At 50.4% G+C, this 6,000-nt stretch overlaps 1 protein-coding gene and 1 pseudogene across 2 annotated transcripts in view; one reads left to right on the top strand and one right to left on the bottom strand.

The window, feature by feature from the left end:
- Positions 1–1,261: 1,261 nt before the first annotated feature.
- RAB7B (RAB7B, member RAS oncogene family) overlaps positions 1,262–6,000 on the top strand; it is a 28,294-nt gene continuing 23,555 nt past the window's right edge. Inside the window, exon 1 of one of the 2 annotated variants that reach the window (XM_024976353.2) lies at positions 1,262–1,482. The gene's annotated coding sequence lies outside the window, so the exon portion shown is untranslated. 2 annotated transcript variants of the gene reach the window in all.
- Positions 3,437–3,659, bottom strand: LOC112441813 (large ribosomal subunit protein eL39-like; annotated as a pseudogene).

Genomic DNA, 6,000 nt, shown 5'->3' with positions numbered 1-6,000 from the left:
TAAGCCTCAGCAGCAGCCTATTCTGACAAACCACTTCTCTGCTGCCACTGAACTCTTCTCTGCACTGGGACATAAGGACTATGGCACAGGCTCTTCGGAGGCTCCGGAAATGACACCTAACAGCTTCAAAGGCACAGAATCTTTCTGTGTACTTCATTTCTTTGATTATAGGAAAAAGCCTTCATTCAGCCTCTGTGACCTACTCTGAGCGCCAATGGGCAGTTTCAAGGAGTTGTTAGTTAGGGAAGGGAGGGGATGCAGGACAAGGGAGAAGCAATGCAGACCAGCCTTGGGGCAAAGTCCTGTTTCTCCATCAACAGATACACGCAACACTATCTTTAAGCTATTTTGCAGGTACTGAAACCCCCTCCAGGTGAGAGAAGTTAAGGATTATCAATGGTATGCCACCCACAGGCATACAGACCCCAGACCAGTTGGACCTGAAGGATGAGGGTACTGACTTCTACTTACCTCATCCAAGAATGTCCATGAGCTGATCACACCTTCTTTGAACAATTACTATAAAACCTCTCACCATCTTCTTAGGTTGGGACACACAATTTTGAGGTCATTAGCCTGCTGTGTCCCCCCCTTTACCTGGCAAAGTAATAAAGCTATCCTTTTCTGCTTCACCCCAAAGTCTGTCTCTGGGATTTGATTTGGTACTGGTGTACAGAGAAGTTGAGCTTTAGGGAACACTAACATTTTAACTCACTGTAGGTTCCTAAGAACTTCGGGTTGGGTCACACGCTCTTACCTGAGAAGCCTGGGGAGATGTCAGGACTTGCCTCCCATCTCACGAGTCTGGTTATGTGTGTGTGTGTGTGTCGGGGGTGGGGGGTTGGTGGGGAGGGAGGTATTGATATGGTGTGCGTGTGCAGCGTAAGAGTGAGGGCAAGGTGTGAGGACCAGAACCTCTCCCTAGCAGGCTGACGGCAGGACACACGTGAGTCTGATAATTCAACCAGCAGAAGGGCAGCTTTACTGGCTGGCTTCCAGCAGCATTTGCAGAAGTTCCTAAAAACAGCCAGAGGCTTTTTATGGTAACAGACCCTCTGAGCCACAGACTCAGATCCTCAGGCCTCTCCTGCCTCATCCCTGCCATCCGCCCCGCCTGTCCTGCCCTGCCTCAGGGCCCAGAGTCTCTGTAAACTCAGTTCTCAGCGGGCCCTAGATCCAGTCTGCTAGGAAGCCCAGCTTTCCATCCTCCCCACCCACTCCACCCACACAGCTGAGGTCACACCGGCCCAGCCTCTTTTGCAACTTTCCCAAGTTTGTGCATAAAGAGAGAGGAGGAAAACTCAGAAGGAAGTGACTTGGCCTCAACAAGTTTGCTCCCAAAGCCTTTTTCCTTTGATCTAGCTGAGACTGCTGTTCTAAGAGGAGCCCTCCAGACTCAGAGAGAACCCCCCACCTGCCATCGGAGGCTGAAAAGACTCTGGAAGCTTTTCCTGGTTTTTGTCTGTTTCAGCAACCCCAGAGGTACTTGGGTTTGTGGGTGTGGGGAGGACTGGAGGAAAGGGAGGCTTCGAATCTGGCAGCTGTGGAGCGTAGATCCAGCCCAGAGACCCCTCCACGCCTGAGCAGCTCCCAGGGGTGGCAGCAAGCCAAGGCAGAAAGGACTGCTTGCCCAGCCCAGGGAGCCTGCCTGGTCGGGGCTCTGCCTGGCCGCAGGCAGGGGGCAGGACGGTGCGGCTGGCCACATGGTCAGAGGAGGGCAGAGATGGAGCCAGCAGGGCTGGGTCCTTCAGCACCCCATCACACTAACAGGGCACCTTCCAGGAGGGAACCGGGTCGACCCAAGGGTCTCGAGGGGAAACAGGAAACTCCTGGAGTAGGAAAGCGTCCCTCTTGTTCTAAATGGTAAATATTCCTCGCGTAGCTCTGCAGGGCTCGGGGAGTCAATGAACAGAGTTGAATAGACTCAGAGCTTAGTCTCGGCTCACCTCAAGCTAGTTGTTCCCGACTCGAGCCCGCTGGGCTGTGATGGTGTTTTGTTAACTGCAAAGTGTCGTATAATTGCTAGGCATCATTGTATATTAACAAAAATAATTGCTTTGGAGTGGCTAATCCATTCCCCATCACACAAGTGCCGCGGAGATAGTGACTGATCTATATCTTCGACCTCCATAGTACTGATGTGTGGTAGGCACGCAGTACATATCCTGATGGATGGATGGATAGAGGACTATTTATTGAAGACTCAATATTCCTGGCATGGGTCAGCCTCTTTAGAGGGATTGAAAGGTGTGAGGCATTGTCCTGCCCTCTAGGCACTGACAGTCTACTTGGGGAGATAAGACTAATACGCCCAAAGAACTTAAAGAACGGGAGTGCTGAGCCTCCTGAAACCAAGACTCCGGTACACTTCCCTGAGGGAGCAGGTCTAAACCTGCTAGGTTTGGGGTGGGTGAGGTGGACTGGCAAGCCTTCCTGAGAGGCAATAAAGACTTGTGCTCTCTTGATAGCCTCTTTTCAAAGACAAACTTGCTCCCAAGATTGTAAACCCCATTTATGTGTTAGGGTGGATACCTCTGTGATTTGCCAAGGCGTGGGAGCAGAGACAGGAGGCACTGCCATGGGGTGGGAGGAGGGGGCAGGCTTCGCCGGCTGCCGAATGCTCATCTGCCCCTGCTCACTGCCTCTCATCCCTCCTCCCTGTCCGCAGCAGTGACCCCTCACCCAACACCAAGGAGGCAGAAGCTTGTGTCTGGGTCTTGGTCGGGGCCAGAAGGGCAGAGAGAGAAGGAAAGTGGGCAGGTGAAAGCAGAGCAGGTCCAAGAGTCCTTAGGAGACTGGCTTGAAAACACTTGCGTGGAGGGGTGAGGTGCGTGGGGAGGTACCAGCGCCGTCTTTCTTTCTTACTCTCCGGGCAATCAGTTATGCTGCAGCTTGAGCAGATGGGCAAGGCCAAGTCCTGCCAGGCAGGAGAATAGTTCCCGGCAGACTCTGTTCTGTGTGGGCCTGGGCTGGCTGAACAGGGGCTCTGCTTTCCAAATCTGCTTTTCTCTGTTATTTAACAGTGGAAGGTGATGACTCAGTCTGGCCTCCAGGAGGATGCACTGGTTTAAAGCATCTGAGTCAGCTGGGTTGGGAGGGAGGAAGCTTAAAAGGACAGCCACTGCCAAAGCCCAGCCAAGGCTAGAACCCTTCAGCACACACTTCCCTGGTGAGCCCAGCCAGTGTCTACCCACAAGCCACCTTCTGTCACCACGGATGCAGTCTGGTCACACTCCTACTGCTAGTTATCCTGGGGCCAAGGACCAGGCTGTTTTATTTTTCAAATATAAGGACTCACACATTTACTACTGAACCACGCTACCAATGCATAAACATAGAAACAAAGAGAAAAAACATTTTTTCCCCAGTAGAATGTGCCCAGCTGTCCGGATTAGCAGTGATTTATCCTATGTATACACTAAATAGCAGTGACCTTTATACCGGATCAACATGGGACCCTCTCACGTGGGATTCCTTACAGACCCAGCTGGGTTCTTCTCCAAGGTCTCTTCTTGGAGTTGTACCTGATCTTATTACCAGCTGTCATGTGAATCCATTGGGAGAATGGGATATTTCTTCTGCTTTTGTTTCTTGGCCAAGAATTGCTTGATCCTGAAACTCTTGTGAGAAGGCACGGTGAGGAACAGAGTCAACCACATACAGCGAGGGGTGGAGCAGGGGAGGGTGCCAGGGTCCAGCCCCGGCTGATCCAGGGTATTCGAAGGAGAGACGGCCTCGGCGACCTATTTATTTAAATAGTCATCAAAGATATAAAGAGTAATAGAATGAGGATAGCTCAGTGAGGAAATTCAGTGGAGAAAAGAGGCTGAATAATTCAGCCAGAAGGTGAGAGAAAGAACGACATGGGGAGACCAAGTTTCGGTGAACAAGGCCCGTACTTTATTTTCCAAAGTAGTTTTTATACCTTAAGTTATGCATAGAGGATAATGGGGGAAGGGGTAGAGTCATGCAGCAAGCCAGGCTTTCTTCCTGCAAACTTATCATATGCAAAAGCTTAGGTGATTTGCATCATCTTCTGGCCCAGAGGCCTGTTAACATTTTAAGACCCTTTCTTCAGAAAACTTATTTTTCTCTAAAGGTGATTAGGCAGGCGCCACCCTCCAAAAGCATTGAAGTTGCATTCCTATAGGGCAAAGGTGTGGTGGGCTACAACAAAAAAGGAATTAACTCAAGGGTCCAAGGTTACAAACATTAAAGCTACTACTTACACCAATTATATTAATCAACACACTGCCAGGGACACAGCAGGTAAGGGATATGGAGACTTAGCAGCAAACATTGGCCCAACAAGTGAAAAACCCTTCACCAATACAATTTCTAATCAATCTTTTAACTGCTCAAAGGAATCTGTGTTTAGACAGTTTAGAACATCTCCTGCCTCTCACAGTTGGGAGGCTCTGAACAATCACATGTGGCCAGAAAAACCTATTCAGGCGGGCTAGAGGACTTCCAAAGGAGTTTGTAGGTTGAAACACTGTCACACCCAGGAATTATTAACTGGAGCTGTAAGCTAACTCTTTTTTCAGAGAGAGATAGTGGGGGACAGCCCCCCATAAAGTCAGAGGTGTAGGTGAAAGCACAAAGCAGAAAGTAGACAGACTCTGGTTTTGGGGGTAGATGCTCGAGAATTTCCAGGGGGACTCCTGAGGCTCGATCCCGCCTTTGCGCATGCTGAGCCTCCTTCCTCATGACCTTTGCCACGGGTGGAGTTCCTCACACTGGCTCCTGGCAGTGATAGACTTCCAGTTGAGCTATTCCAGACCCTGAAAGATCATGCTGTGAAGGTGCTGCACTCAGTATGCAATATGTGCTCAATATGCAATATGCTGGGAGACGGCTCCCGGCAGGAGGGGGCGACCTGCTGTTGTAAACAGCCCCCGCAGCAAATCCCTGCCATCGGGGGGTAGGGGAGAGCTGCCTGGCAGCACACTTGGAGGGCACGTTAGGGGAAGAACCAGGTAGTGGTAGGCAAGGGAGCTCAGTAGAAGCTGAGGTGAGCTAGAATCTGGAGAAGAAAAGACTCAAGTAAAACTGCCACCCTATGAATCTCAGGAGGGCTGGCGTGGAGCAGAGGAGCTGGGCCTTCTTTCTGCGGCTTCTGGGGGAAATCCTCCCCTCGTGGAGGGAAGCTCTTTGGGGGCACATCTGTCCATGTCTCCATGAATATGGGGAGGTATGGGAGGTGGCACCAGGTGGGCTTCAGGGTCCGTCTCTAGCATACTGGAGCAGGATCCACACCGGTCACTTGAAATCAGCCATGGTGGGAGTCTGCACCGCAGAAAGCAGCGGGCACTGTGGATCCGGCCTGTGTCCCCTGCCACGGTTAGCCATTTAACTGGGTCCTTTCAGTTTGCTGTAAGAACGTGACCCATGGGCTACCCTGCAGAATCAGCCTCAGCCATGAGGGGTGTCCATTTTACCCACAAGGGAACAGACTCATCAAGATTAGGAAACTCTCCCGAGGCCACAAGCATACAGAGGTGGGATGAAAATCCTGACTCTGAAACTCATGATTATGCCATGATCCCCAGAGGCCTCTCTCCTGCCCCAGACACAAACGTGACTATCCTGTCAGATGACTTTGGGCTGCCATCCATCCATCCACCTGCTCTTTTTAAAGGAATATTATCTTTATCAGATATTTTAAATTACAATAACTTAGACTAGTATAACAAATTTTAGCAGGATGTATATAAAATAAAACAATAGCTCCTAGCCTTTAATCTACCTTTCCCAACCTCCTGTTAATCATTCAGTATATCTATTCATAGCTTTCTGTGTATCACAAAGAACGAAAGAGAGTGAAATAGCTCAGTTGTGTCCAACGCTTTGCATCCCCATGGACTGTAGCCTACCAGGCTTCTCTGTCCATGGAATTTTCCTGGCAAGAATACTGGAGGGGGTTGCCATTTCCTTCTTCAAGGGGTCTTCCCGACCCAGGGATCGAACCTGGGTCTCCCACACTGTGGGCAGATGCTT

Source organism: Bos taurus, chromosome 16 (genome assembly GCF_002263795.3).
Source record: "Bos taurus isolate L1 Dominette 01449 registration number 42190680 breed Hereford chromosome 16, ARS-UCD2.0, whole genome shotgun sequence".
NCBI classification, from domain to species: Eukaryota; Metazoa; Chordata; class Mammalia; order Artiodactyla; family Bovidae; genus Bos; species Bos taurus.
This window is presented reverse-complemented; position numbering and strand designations above follow the sequence as displayed.